Here is a 15,741-nt window from a genome sequence, read left to right as displayed (position 1 = left end):
CGTCATATTTGTCAGCACTTGGCACATATCCCTCCAAAATTTTCCGATTTACATAGAAATCTGCATGTTGAAAAGTTGCAATTATACTAGCCTAACCCTAACCCTAACCCTAACCCTAACCCTAACCCTAACCCTAACCCAGGCAACTGATTGCATACACCCATTATCTCCGTGTGAAAGAGATGCCCCTGAGGTCGCGTTTTTCGCTTTCCCCCGTCACACTGAATCTTTGGTCTCTCGCCCTGCTCTCCAAAACGCCAGGGAAATACAGACTTTGTCTATTTACCCTGTCCATGCCCCTCATGTTATTATAAACCTCTATAAGGTCACTCCTCAGTCTCCAACGCTCCACAGAACACAGTCACAGCCTATTCAGCCTTGCTTCAGGCTCAAATATTCTAACCCTGTAAACTACCTTTTATAACTTTACTGAATTCTTTCGATTTACACCACATTCTTTTGATGGTTTAGGAAATGAATTGCATGTTTGGCTGATCGATGAAATGATGCCATTCACTGCAGTAACGAGGTTGTTGATGTCTCCATCTATCTTCGTGGATCTTTCACACTGCCCATTCTTTCACTTATCGTACATTCTTTTCTATTGTTGATGCCGCGAAATGCTTTGCCTTGCACTTCGATGGCCAGTTGCGCCATTCACCTGGACCCGGATCATAATTCTTTTTAATCATTCTGTCACGTGACCTCTTGCCAAATCCAAGTAAGACACATCGAGTGACAAGTGACTGCCGCAAACAGAGTCAGATTAATTATGCCTGATCTTCCGTGAACAAATCCAGTCCGACTGCTCTGGAGTCCCTGGGACTTCCTCAGTGACAATTTTTCCTGTGTCTGAGAGTTCCAGCCTCGACTGATTCAGTCTGTCTCTTCTCCACATTAAATAACGTCACTGTGCTAGCCATTCTTCACCATCGGGCACCATCCAAGTATCCAGCAAGGATTGGATAATGATGGACTTTATAAGGCGGAGGATTTTTCTCTCGCATTTTTCACAGCCTGGAGCATTGTGTTAACTTCGTTTTAATCTGGGAATCTCCTTTGCACCTCCCCTCCCCATAAGTTTATAACTCCTAATATTTGACACCTCCCTATCTTGTTACACACATACAGGGGCCTAAATAATTTTATGATTTGTTCAAGTCTCTACTTAATCGAGTTCCATGGAGCGTTTATCTCCGCAATGTTAATGCATTTTCACATGATATCATCAACAATCTGCCACATTGCCTACCTTCCGTGCCCGCATGGTCTTCCTCTCATCTGCCATGACCCCAATGATTCTTCCCTTTGTCATAAAATTACCCAAAATGAATCGGTTTTCCTGCAATAGATGTCATCCTGAAAAAGTCATTACACTCATGGATTGTCAATCTGAAATTGCCCTGGATATGGCAGAGGAGATAAAATTGGTGCCCAAATTTGAAGTTCTGGTGGATGGCATGTTGCAGAAGAGGAGCATTATTTTCTGCAGGACTGACAGGAGAAAGCATGACATCAATTCCTATCAGTTTGGTCGAGATTGAATGCTGGGTCAGTGAGGTTCAGGCAGTGTCGGGTGGCAGTCAGTGATCTCTGCTCCACCAGTGTTTCTGCCACCATCTGCACTTTATGACCTCGCTCTCAATCTATCCCTCCAACTGCGCTCCCTTGCCACCTTGCCTCTTATGCCTCCACTCTCTCTGAATACAAAAACAGTCTCTTCCTACCTCTAACCATTTATTTGCCCTCTCCCCAACTCCGATTGATGTGTGTGCTGCCTACTCCATCACTTCGGACACCTCGCTACCTGACCCCGCGCTATACCAGCAATAACAGCTGACCACCAACTTCCATCTGCCTTATACTCCTGGTAGTTCTCACACTCTAGAAGGAATCTTCCCAACATTTCGCTCTTCACCCCTAACAGGGGAAGGATCCAGGCCCTAACAACCATGAAATGCTGCCTGACACTTTCCAAGCTCCAGGGATGGTATCTGAGACCCCCTTCCCTCCCTGAACTGGGCACCTTTACTAACCGTGGAGAATGATATCAAAGTGCATCGTTTTTCTGATTGTGGTAAAAAAAAACAAGACAATGCAGCTCTAGTGTCAGCAAGCTCGTCTGGCTAAGGGGAAGCACAGTTTAAAGCAGGGTTAAGCAAGGCAATATTTCTGTGAGCATTCAGATCAGCTCAAAGTGAGTGTGAACGAGCACACAGTGAGCAGCGAGAGGTGAATTTCAAGTGCTGAGTGTGTGTACATGAACACAGAATCCTTGCAGAAGCATTGCAATGAGAGTTTTCAGTACAGAATTGAAGTACAGTATCATGTTCGTGGGTTGGGGATCTGTTGTGATAGCATAGTGAGTTTGTTATGTGACACATACCAGCACTGACGTGTGTGCACTGCATGCAGCTTCTGCTTATGTAGTGTTCCCAGAGATGTTGTTTTCCAAGATAGAAATCTGTCGGTGGAAGCAACAAAATGAGGTCGCCAGTTAACAGCTGTGACTTTCATGTCAGATTGTCTACATTGGGTGCCCCCACAGTGGCGAGGAGGATACAAAATTGCAAAAGGATGAAGAGAGATCTATATTAATGTGGCTGTTGATCACGAATAATCAATCATTTAGCAATTTGCCGTTATCTTGCTGACATCTTACCTTAAAGAACAGTAGAGCACAGGAACATGTCCTTCAGCCCAGGAAGCCTGCACTGAACATGCTGCCTTTCTAAACTTACAAAAATAGATATCATTCTACTCCCTGCCTACTCATATATCTGTAAAGATATCTCTGTAACGTTGCTATCGTGACATCTTCTACAGCTTTCTCTGTCAGCGAAGTCCAGACACTTTCATGTTCTGGGACCGAAAGGAAAAACTTGCTTCTCATATCACCTTCAGACTTTCCCCCTTCCAATTAAAACCTATAACCCCGAGTAAATAATGTATCCACCTTGAGAGAAATTCTCCAAGTATCCATCCATCAACTAAGTTTGTTAAAGGTCTATCAAATAGCTCATCAGCCACTGATATCCAATTGAAATAAAAAGTTTGTCCAGTTTCTCCTCAGGGCTAATATCATATAAAAAAAGTAATATCCTGTTAAACGTTTTTCAAACCCTCTCCAATACTTCTACATCCTTTTGTTGACCTGACAATCAGTACAGTACACAATATTCCAAATGTACCCAAAATGAAGTTCTATGCAGCTGCAACATGACCTGTGAAATTGTATAATCTCGTTCGCATTGATATGCACAAGCATGTGATAGGTCTTCTTGACCACACGGTTGACCTGTTGCCATTTTCATGGAACTCCTGACCTATACGCTTAGATCACTTCGGATGTTGAAGCTATATGGAGTTCTACCGTTTACTGTATGCTTCTCGCCTGCAGCAGCTCTTTCTTTTAAATGCATTGCCTCACAATCGCCCAGTTTAAATGACATCTCCCTTTCTCTATCCAAATCTCCCGCCAACGTATATCCTGCTGCATTCTGTGCCAATCATCCTCACAATCCGCAACATGCCCAATCTATTCACAGACTTCCAATCACAAAAACACCCTTCCACCACTCCCCTGTCTTCTATGACCAAACACTTCTTTACCCAACTTACCGAATGACCACTGATTCAATTTGACTTCACCTTCTGAATGACCCTGCAATAAGGAACCACAACAAAACCTCCATAAGGTCCATATGATCATCATTCTGCCTCATGCCGTTATCAATCACCTTTTGCCATTTTCCCAACATATTCAATAAAGTTTGTAAAACACGATCGCCCCCACACAAAGCCATGTTGCCTTCCATTAATAAGTCCAAATTTTACCTGATGTGAACTAAACTTAACTCTAAGAATCACCATCAATTCAATTTCCCTACCACCATCTTAAGTATCACCGAGTTGAAATTTCTTGGATTATCCGTGTTGCATATTCAAACAGGAAATAACCATTTGCTCTTCGCCAGTATTCTGGGAGCTCTCCTGCGACGGAAGACCATACAAAGAGTGTGTATAAGGGCCCAGCAGTTCACCCCTTCGCGTCCCTCACTATTTCAGGGTTGATCCCGACATATCCTGTGGACTTGCTCATCCTATTGCTTTTCAAATCACACAGCAAGTTCTCAGCTTTTAAACATTCAAGTGCTGTCAACAATATCAACATATCCTTTTCTAGACTCACCATCCACATAACCTTCTCCTTTTTGAAGACCGATACAACATATTCATTGAGGACGTCTGCAATTCATCCAGCTCCACGCATTAATTCCTTCCATTGTCCTGGAGTTGACCTACTTTACCCGGACATCTTCTTAATCCTGAAAAGAAAAACCGATTTGGGAGTTTTCCTTTTCCCAAAGTCATTTCATGGTTCCTGTTAGCCCTCCAAACTCCTTGTTAACGTTTCTGTTTTCTGATTTTCATGTTTTTCGAGGTATCCGACTGTCTTTAGTTAAAAACTCTCAGAAGTGTCTCCTTTGCGTTTTAACTAAGTTCACAATTTTTCTTGTTCCCAAAGGGTCCCAAAAATTGTCGGCCATCCCACACTCTCCAGATGACCAGATCTCAAATTTCGAAATATGGTAACATCAAAAAGGGCCTGAGGGGCTTCTCTGGCAATTCTCCCAGATTCATCGCTATAGAGGACATTACTGAGGTTCCTTTAAGCTTCAAATCAAATTCAGAAACTATACGAAAATTCTGCATCGAAATGTGGTTTCTATTGATTGCATTTAATGTTCTTTACTTGACGTGTTTTAATTTTCTATATTGAAAAGAAAACTGCTAAAGTTCACTTGAAATCTCTTGCCAGCATAATTTCACAAATGCGGTTTGCTTTCTAATTTATTTTTGGATCTCATCCATCCACAACCCTCTGTCTGACATTAGTGAATGCTTTTAGGCTTCGCAAAATGCCTGGATTTTGCAGCCTGACCGTTCTGACTTTTGGGAAAATGCTTTCTCAGAGCCACTTTAATCTCCACTCTGACTCTGATTCATCTATTCATTGTTGTTTCCTGTTCAGTTGAATGCCATTTTTTCTCAGCTGAATAAAATGAGACTGGTCATACTAAGACATCAGCTATTAGTCTCACCTTATTATTTTCAATGTTTATGTGAGACTCAAATGGATTATGGTCACATTTCACAAAATGCTGCGCTTTCCTTTCCATATGACAGTGGTAATGAATGTTGGATGCTGCTGAAGAAGTGCCATGGGAATTACAGCAGCTTCAGAGTGTTGGTGGTGGAGGGAGGGAGTGATTGTGGATGGGGACCAATCAACTAGGTTGCTTGTTCTCGGACTGTGTCAACCTGTTTGTGTGTTTTTGGAGCTGCACTCATTCAAATAAGTGTATAGTAATCTATCATATTCCTTACTTGAGACTCAGATAGTGGACAAGCTTTCCAAAGACAGGAGAAAAGTTACTAGCTGCTGGTTTCCTAACTTCTGATCTGAAATTATAACCAGAGCAGCTGAGTGGCCTTGGAATAATCTGAAAATGTCCGTGCTCACGGATTCAGCAAAGTGATTGTATTAGATGTCAAATGGCAATGGTTACATGGTTTATGATGGTTATTGACTCGCATTTGTGTTGTATAAATGTTACTTCCTGTTTGCCAACCCAAGCCTGGCTTTCGGCCAAGTCTCGTTGCAGATGGACCTGCACTAATTTTGTGATTTGAGGAATTGGGAATTGTAACATCATGAACTAACTTCATCACATCTGACCCTAAGAAAGACGGAGCATGCAGATGGGTAGTTTTCTCATGTACCTGCTGCCTTTGTCCATAGCGATGACCGATGGTTTGTAAAGAACTATCTAATAAGCCTTGTTGCATTTCATGATTTGGTCAGTGTATAATGCTGAGCATCAGCGGTGGAGGTAATTAATGTCTGTGGAAGCTACAGTAATCAAGTGGACAGGTTTTATCGTGAGTTATTCTTGGGAAGTAACCCTCGTTCGCTTTGGCGACAGGCTTTCCGTTATCAGCAGGTGAATTACACACTGCAGAATTCTGAGCCTCTGTCACGCTCTTGACAGCAGTATCAATCAGAACACGCAGGATGCTGATAAACACACGGTTGGGGTCTCAGTGGCGGTAATGCTACTGAATATCAAAGAAGGATAGTTTGATTCGATATTTCGGAATTTGTCTCGCATTTCTTTGGCCTGAATACTATTTGTCATGTAAAGCTGGAAGTTTTCCAAGTCTTGTGACACATGGACAATATCAGCATCTGTAGAATGTTGTAATCAGTGAACATCCCTTCTTCCGAACGTGGGATAGGAGGGAGGATTATTTCAGCAGTTGGAAATGTTTCAGCCTCGAACAGCCTCTTTCCTAAGGCTTGGCTGTAGAGCTCTCATGGAGCTTGAATTACTGACACTGACTTGCTGGTGATAATTCCATACAGGAGTGCACTTTCTACCGTTGCCAACTAACTATAATTTTACTCAGACCCATATTGTCACACACTACGAAATGATGTCACGATGTTGCGAGTAATTGCTTTCACTGCCACTTTGAAATTTCATCGTTTAGAACTAACGTTTCAATAGGGTCAGGTTTTGATTGAGCCTAACAGGGAACTAACTGAATGCCAATGAGCAGGTTATTGCTGATAGCTCAAATTATTGCTGGCACCTTCTTCACATGGCGTAGTGAGGTGCTGCAATGCAAGTGTCCTGCTTTTTGCTTACAGGACAAACTTGGGCCCGTTAACATATTATTGGTAGAAGAGAGTGTTCTTCCTGGAATAGAGCAGCCTGGCTGAGAATATGTCGATGTCTGGAGTTAAATCACGGTTTCAAGTGTCTCCAGTCATTTTTGTTCACATTGTTTGGAGTGAATCCCATTGTCTGAAGATTTGGGTCTGAAATGCTGGGGCCGACATTAGGAGGCTGGAATGAATCATCTGCTCAGCCCTTCTGACTGAAGATTTTTAGAAGTGCAGCATGTTTGTTTTTTTTCCCCCCCAGATGTGCTGCCCTCTCCCAGAATGACGGATTTCATTGTTGGAGAGGAGCTTCTGCCTGCAATTGTCCCTTTCCTTGTCCATTATCATTTATGTCTGCATGAAGTAGGACTGCAGAGTTAGATCTTAACCATTGCTCTACGATCACTGAGCTCTGTTCATCAGTTACTGCTGATGCTGTTTCGCATGCAAATCTCACTTTATTGTATCTGAAGTCATTAAGAGCTTCTCCAAGTTATTCGCTCATACCATGGCCTGAATGGTGCGGCACCCGCCGTGCCCTTCTGCAATCTTCATTGAATCAGGGTGGATCCTTGGCTTGGTGGCTACTGTGGAGTGGGAGATATTCTGGACCGTGAGGCTTCAGACTGTTTGAGTTGTTCAGAGTATGATCCTTAACCGGTTTATGGCCCACTACACCTCATGGTCGCCTTTTTGTCAGGTGATCCATCTGTTTGTAGTGTACCCATTTCAGCACATGGGTTTCTACATAAAATGTTGGAGGGTCTACAAAATGTGAAGATGGCCCTTCTGGCCCACAAAGACTGTGCAGTGACCACGCTTTCCAATATAGTATACGGAGAGGTGCATCTGCAGATATCATATTGGTGACGATGTAGTCAATTTCATATTCCCCTTCTATATATTTCCTCATAACATGCCACAGAACTGTCTCGCAGCCATATGATCCAGCTTCAGTGCTGTACACTATAGGGACTGCATAACAAGAACTATATTTCCTCCCTCTGCCTAGCTTTGCCTTTGTTAGTAGGACAGAACTTACCAGAGTGGATCGTAATGTTGCCAGGACATAGTCTTTTTCACAGAATTCTGATTTACAGCCAATGTCTGACTGTCGCTTGATTTGTCTGTGGGAAATATAAAACAGGTCACTTTTACTTTTGTGCATTTTGTACAATAAAGTGTTATTATCCCTTATTTTCTAACATATCTTAAAATGGGTCAAACAGCATTATTTTTCAGTTGAAAACAATTCAAGTGAACAATAATTCAATTACCACAGTACGCACCTAAATACTAAATAATTCAGTGAATGCAGTAAACAGATTATTCATGTTCAGACAATTTTACAGTCAGCAAAGCTGTTAAAAATGACTGAGAGAAAAAAAGCCTGAATTCAGACACAGTATTACTGGCCCTTATCACTGCCTCCAAAATACTGGCCATCTCCAAAACTCTGTCCACCCAGCTTCCAAATGGGAACTGGCCAGTTAATCACAGAATCCTTCAAAGCAGATCAGTTAGACATATACCTGAAAATGGGCGAATGTGTGGGGCAGACTGTTCAATGCGCGATCACAGAGCTCCGTATTGAACCAAACGCAGTTCAACATGTGGAAAAGTCACCTAACAGCAAGCATGTTTTCCAAGTTTCTCTTTGCTGGTGTGCCAGCTAAACTTTGTAATTCTGTATTTTGGATCAGACCCGAATGAACGTGTTTTAAAGTTCATGGGCTCCTGCAGCACATGAGGCCTTACATCGAAACCCTCAGCTCCCATACCCAGTGTATGTCAGCTCCACAACGTCAGTATCCAAACAAAACTGTGCAACTACATTGATGGGCCAACATTATCCCAGCCCAACGTCCTTGTGTTTAACTTCAGCTCTAAATTTCGATGGAAATGGTTTCAGTTTTGATATAACCATTAGCAGCAAACTCTCTTTACTGCAGGTCCGACATCCTTTAATAATAACGACGTTTCGATTGTCCAATAAGCACAAAATCCACCCATTTATTCAGTTCAACTTTACAACAGCAGTAGGATGAAAATATGGCAAAAATCGCAGTAAGGAGCATGGAAAAGAAAGATCTCGTTACTACATTCAACAAGTTATTTTGAAGTGCAAGCACTTTAAAAATGTATAATTATCTTTCCTTGCATTAATATAATGTTAATATTCGATTCTCCTACTTGCCAGATTCTGTACGACCGGCTATGTTATCTTATGCCACATTGAACCGCTCCAGTCCATATCTGTAAGTGGATTTAAAATGCCATTAGGGAGGGAACTTTAAAAAAAGTGACATTGTAGGAACATCACTGTGTTTCCAATCAGGATGGCGTGTGGATTGGAACGGAATGCAAACATAGTGCTGTTTCCATGCATGTGCAGCACTTGTCCGTCTTAAAGTTGTAGTTTTAGTAGTCCTTTGTAAGGAGTCTTGGTAAACTTGACAGAGTTGGGTTCCAGTGGATAAAGCATCAAGCTTCATTAAAACAGGTAAATGCTTTTTTTCATTGCAAACACATTCAAAATGTGACTTACAGATGGTGGACACACTTTCAGAGATCATTAATTCACTAATTTCTGCAGTGTTCCTTGCCACTGAAATACTTTTGCCGCCAATTAGTTTATATTAGTTGAAAGGTGTGGTGCTGAAAAAGCACAGCATGTCAGGCAGCATCTGAGGGGCAGGAGAGTCGACATTTCAGGCATTAGCCATTCACAGGAATCGGTAATGAATCTGTATGGGCAGTCCAGTTTTGTTTGACGGTCATCCCATGTTTATTATTAGTTTGTGATTTCGGTCGTGGTCATCGCATTGAATGTTGTGGATTATGAATCAATTCTATATTGTTAGAGGTGATCCTTGTCAGGTATGTGTGTCACGCAAGTGTTACTTGTCACTTTGAAGCACTCGCTTACTTAGTTTGCATATGTCAGTAACCACGAATGGTGTTGAACACTGTCCTATTATTGCCAAACTTCCGCAATTGTGACGTTATTCTGTAAGGACAGTCATTTATGAAGCGGCTGAAGACTGTTGGGCATCGGATAGACACCATCCTTATAACTCACTGATAGTGTCCCTCCATCTGTGCTGGGGGTCAGATTTCCAATTCCACAGATGTGTGAAACATATCTTAACAGATTAATATTAAAATATATCCTCAAAGAGCTGAATGAAGACTTGGTTAGCTCAATGCGTTAGACAGTTGACAGTACAGCCAATAGTGTGGGTTCCATCAATGAGGAAGGCGATATGTTGGCACCGTCCTCCTCCTGTAAATTGCTTGATTATCCACAATTACTCACAAAGATTGCATGTGTCAGGATTGTAGAGATTAGGTCGCATTCATTGGTTAGCTGTGTCGATCACTTGCCGCTTACCTTATGTGGTTAGTAATGGATCCTGTTTGATAACTTCTCCTAATTTTGATCTGTACCTGAAGCTGCTCTTGGCAGCCCTTCCTGTATTCGACATTAAAGCAGTGCTTCCCCTGGCTTGATGGTCAGGGTAAAGTGAAGTGTAAGCCAGGCAGAGGTCGTGAAAATTCTGCTAACTACAGTTTTGCTTCTGCAGGTAATTACCTGAAACAACTCACACAACCCAGTGCTGAGTTACTAGACCTCTTCGAAGTCTGGGCCATTTAGCACAGGGACTCTCTCTCTCTCTCTCTCTCTCTCTCTCTCTCTATCTATCTCTGTCTCTCCCTGTCTCTCTCTCGCTCGCTCTTTCTCTCTCTCTCTCTCTCTCTCTCTCACACACACACACACACACACACGCGCGCACACAGTATTGACAATGTAAAAGTGGAGCTTGGTCACTAAAAATACTTCATGCGGTATTCACTGGGCCAATATGGTCATAGATCAATGTGTTTGCAGAGCGTAGAAAACTGAAGATGAGATAAAGGATGTTTTTCTGTTAGTTGTTCTCTACCCAACTGGTGTAGACCAATCTAGAAGCTATGTCATTTTGTACCTGACGATCTGGATCAGCAATACTGATGCTGGAGTTGGATGAACATTGCACCATTCAGGTTAACGGGCAATAATTACTCTTACTTTACAGGAAATAGGCAACTGGGTGACCGTCATGGAAGGGTTAGGAAAAATGACAGACTATGCAGGGATCACCTGTGGCAGTTTCCTAAATAATAAGTACACTTTGGTTAAAGTTGGGCTGGATAACTGACCCGGGAAAGCCACAGCGGCCAAGTCTCTAACAGTGGCCCTTGCTCTGTGGCTTAAAATGAAACCGGGCAGGATAGGAGAACAACAGTGGTAGGAGAATCAATGTTAAGGGGAACAGTCAGGAGATTCTGTGGTAATGAGCGAAACTCCCCGATGGTATGTTGCCTACAGGGTTCCAGGTTCGGGGATGTCTCATATCGAGTCTACAGAAGAGGAGGTGGAGCAGGCAGAGTTCCGAGCACACATTGGTAATGGCATCAGTGATAACATGATCCAATTCTTCTGGCAGCACATTCCATTTGCGTAACACACTCAGTATAAGAAGCGGAAATGACCCTCTGGTTCCCCTTTACGCTGTCCATTCTAATTTCAGAGACGTCCTCGAATCCCCGCTTAGCAAACCTTGGGAAATGACTGAATGGCTTCACCCTATTCATGCCTCTCCTATCTTATACACTTCTGTATGATCCTCCTTCAGTCTCCCACAAATGTCATAGCTTGTGCATGGACTCTCCCCATAACGGAGACTTTGAGTCCAGTCAAAATTATTATAAATTTCTTCTGTACTCTTCCAAGTTTAAAAACATCACTCCTGGTGAAAGAATGAGAATCAATTTTGTTCAGTTGGTTGGATCTTTGGTTTACAGAAGAGTGTGATGCCAACAGCGAGAGTTCGAATTCCCATCAACTGGTTGAAATTAACATGAAGGACTTTACTTCTCATCCTCGTCCCTCGCCTGGGATCTGGTGCCCCTTAGGTTACTTCTCACAAATGAGAGCAGTACCTTTGACCTAGTAAGAGCATGGCGACACAACAATAGCAAGATTACCAACACTGAACACAATACACCAAGTACAGCCTTAAAAACGTCCTGTAAAACTGCAACTTCATTTCCCAGATTCTGCAATCGGAACCCTAACTGATGAGGCCGGTGTGCCATAAGCATTTTCCACTACCCTGTCTACTTGCAACTCTACTTTCAGAGAACTTTGCACTTGGAATCCAAGGTCACTGTTCTGTTACATGACCTACGATCCCTAACATTCACCATGAAACTCCCACCTTGATGTGTCTTTCTAAAACGCAAGAACTCACACTTGTCTAAATGAAATGCCATTTGTCCTTTTTCTGCCCACTTCCCCGATGCGCAAGATCCTGCTGCAATTTCGGATGGCCTTGCTCAATCTCCAAAAAACCGCCTACATTTGTACTATCTGCAAAATTGCGAAGCATGCTTTATACATTGGCGCCCAAATCAGTGTTCCACATAACAAACTGTAATGGACCAAGTGCCATCCCCTGACGCACTCCACTATTCACGGCCTCCAGTCCGACAAGCAACCTTCACTATTGACGTCTAATTCAGACCATAAATCCAATTTTGCATCCAATATGAAAGGTTCCCTTGGCTTCAGGTGATCGATGCGTCCAGCGGAGCTTGCCATTTGGAATTCCATCAAAGGCTTTACTGAAATCCAAGAGACTATGTCTACCGCCCTCTGAAAAAGTGAGGACTACAGATGCTGGAGATCAGAGTCCAAACGTTTAGCAGAAGGAGAACCACAGCCCGCCAGGCAGGAATGTCCTAATGAAGGGCTTAGGCCACAAACATCGATTCTACTGCTCCTCGGATGCTGCCTGAACGGTTGTGCTTATTCAGTGCCACACTTTTTGACGTCTACTGCACTGTCCTCGTCAACTTTCCTGGTCTTTCTCAAAGAACTTTAACGAATTTGTCAGGCATGATCTTCCACTCACAAAACCATAGTGACTGCTCCTAACCAAACCCCTTGTTTGCAAATGCATGTGTGTCGTATGCATCAGAAATTTCTCCAGTAACTTAAATATCACATATGTTAAGCTTACTGGACTATAGTTCAAGATTTTTCTTTGCAACCCTGTTTGAATAAAGATACAACATTTGCTACTCTCCATTTTCTGGGACCTCACTCGTGGCTAAAGATGATGCAAAAACATCAGCCAGCGCCTCAACAATTTATTGTGTGGCTTTCTTGCTGTGTTTTTGGTTATATCTGGTCAGAAGCAGGAGATGTATCCATCTTCACCCATTCCAAAAACTCCAACACCTCCTGTGCTGTTATATTGGCTGTCACCAAGACCTCACCACTAACTTCCCCAACTCCACAAATCTTCTTTTCTTTCTCCACGGCAAACACTGGGGAGAAATATTCATTTAGGACGCCGCCCATCTCCTGCGGTTCCACACATGCATGCCCACTTTAGTCTTTGAAGAGTCTTATTCTGACTCTCATTTTTTCCCCCTGAATATACTGAAGAACATGTTTGGACTCACTCAAAACTTTTTTTCAGCCAAGGTTATCTCGTGTATTCTTTTCACCCTCCTGATGTCCTCCTTCAGTAAACTTCTGTATCTCCTATATACAACCAGTGATTCCCTTCATCCCAGCTGCCTGTACTTGAGACATGACTCCTCCTTTTTCTCAGATCAGAGCCTTAATATTGCTTGTCATTCAGGATTCACTATTCCTGCAAAACATGCTCTAAATCTTGAACGCCAGCTGTCTCACGTTTAAAGGTCTCCCACTTGCAAGAGCTCCCTTTGCCTGAATGCAAATTTCTCTAATCAACAAGTGCAAGCTCCTGTCTAATTCCATCAAAATTCACCTTGCCCCAATTTAGACCTTAAACTTGTGGACCAGTTTTGTCCCTCTCCATGACTGCGTTAATCTTAATATAAGCTTGTTCATCGATCTCAAACTTCCTGCCCTCTGTCCACTCCATCACGGTCCTGCCATTTTTTAACCAAGAGAAGATCGAGTTTTGCTCTTTCCTGAACAGGACGCTACACATACCGCTTGAGAAAACTTTCCTGAACACACTGAACAAATTCCACCCTTATCGCTGTGGCAGTTCCAGGTTACGAAATTAAGGGTTTGGTTAAGAAAACGAGCGGTGCATAAGTTACGTATAGACAGGATAGATCAAGTGAATTCTTAGAAGGGTATAAAGACAGTCTGAGTATACTTCAAAGGGAAATCAGGAAAGCAAAAGTGGGACATGAAATAGCTTTGGCAAATAGAATTAAGGAGAATCCAAAGTGTTTTTACAAATACATTAAGGACAAAAGGGTAACGAGGGAGAGAATAGGGCCCTCCAAGATCAGCAAGGCGGCCTTTGTGTGAACCTGCAGAAAGTGGGTGAGATACTAAATGAATATTGTGCAACAATATTTACTGTGGAAAAGGATAGGTAAGATATAGGCTGTAGGGAAAGAGATGGTGACACCTTGAAAAACGTCCATATTACAGAGGAGGAAGTGGAAACGGGAAAGGTGGAAACATCCCCAGGACCTGATCAGGTGTACCATCGAACTATGTGGGAAGCTGGAGAAGTAATTGCTGGGACTCTTGCTAAGAAACAATAGTTACCGGTGAAGTACCAGAAGACTGGAGATTAGCTAACGTGGCGTCATTGTTTAAGAAGGGTTGTAAGGACAATCCAGGGAACTATAGACCAGTGAGCCTGAAGTCGGTGGTGGGCAAGTTGTTGGAGGGAATCCTAAGGGAAATGATGTACATGAATTTAGAAAGGTAAGGACTGATTATGGATAGTCAACATGGCTTTGTGAGTGGAAAATCATATCTCACAAACTTGAGTTTTGTGAAAAAGTAACAAAGAGGAATGATGTGGGCAGAGTGGTGAATGTGATCTATATGGACTTCACTAAGGCGTTCGACAAGGTTCCCCGTGGGAGACTGGTTAGCAAAGTTAGGTCTCACGGAATGCAGGGAGAACTAGCCATTTGGATACAGAACTGGCTCGAAGTTAGAAGACAGAGAGTGGTGGTGGAGGGTTGGTTTTCCGACGGACGGCCTGTGACCAGTCGAGTGCCGCAAGGATCAGTGCTGTGTCCTCTACTTATTGTCATTTATAGAAATCATTTGTTTGCAAGCATAAGAGGTACAGTTAGTAAGTTTGCAGATGACACAAAAATTGGAGGTGTAGTCGATAGTGATGAGAGTTACCTCAGATGTATCATGATCTGCATCAGTACACCAATGGGCTGACAAGTGGCTGATGGAATACAATTCAGATAAATGTGAGATGCTGCATTTCCGGCAAACAAATCTTAGCTCGACTTACACACTTAATTATAAGGTCACAGGGAGTGTTGTTGAAAAAAGAGACCTTGGACTGCAGGTTCATCGATCCTTGAAAGTAGAGTCCCAGGTGGATAGGATTGTGAGGAAGGTGTTTGTTAAGCGTTCCTTCATTGGTCAGATTATTGAGTACAGTAGTTGGGTGGTCATGTTGCGGCTGTACAGGACATTGGTAAGACCACTGTTGGAATATTTCGTGTAATTCTCGTCTCCATCCTGTCGAAAAGATGTTGCGAAACTTGAAAGTGTTCATATAACATTTACAAGGATGTTGCCAAGGTTGGAGGACTTGAGCTATAGGGAGAGGCTGAACAGGCTCGGGCTATTTTCCCTGGAGCGCTGGAGGCTGAGCGGGGGAACTTATAGAGGTTTACAAAATTATGAGAGGCAAGGATAGGATAAATAGACAAAGTCTTTCCATTGGGATCGGGGAGGCCAGAACTAGGGGACATAGGTTGAGGGTAAGAGGGGAAAGTTATAAAAGAGACCGATGTGTCATCTTTTTCACACAGAGGGTGGTACGTGTATGGTATGAGTTGCCAGAAGAAGTGGTGGAAGCTGGAACAATTGCAAAATTTAAAATGTATTTGGATGGGTATATAAATAAGAATGGTTTGGCGGTATATGGGCCGGTTGTGGTAAGGCTAGACTAGATTGGGTTGGG

This window comes from Hemiscyllium ocellatum, chromosome 29 (genome assembly GCF_020745735.1).
Source record: "Hemiscyllium ocellatum isolate sHemOce1 chromosome 29, sHemOce1.pat.X.cur, whole genome shotgun sequence".
Lineage (NCBI taxonomy): Eukaryota > Metazoa > Chordata > Chondrichthyes > Orectolobiformes > Hemiscylliidae > Hemiscyllium > Hemiscyllium ocellatum.
This window is presented reverse-complemented; position numbering follows the sequence as displayed.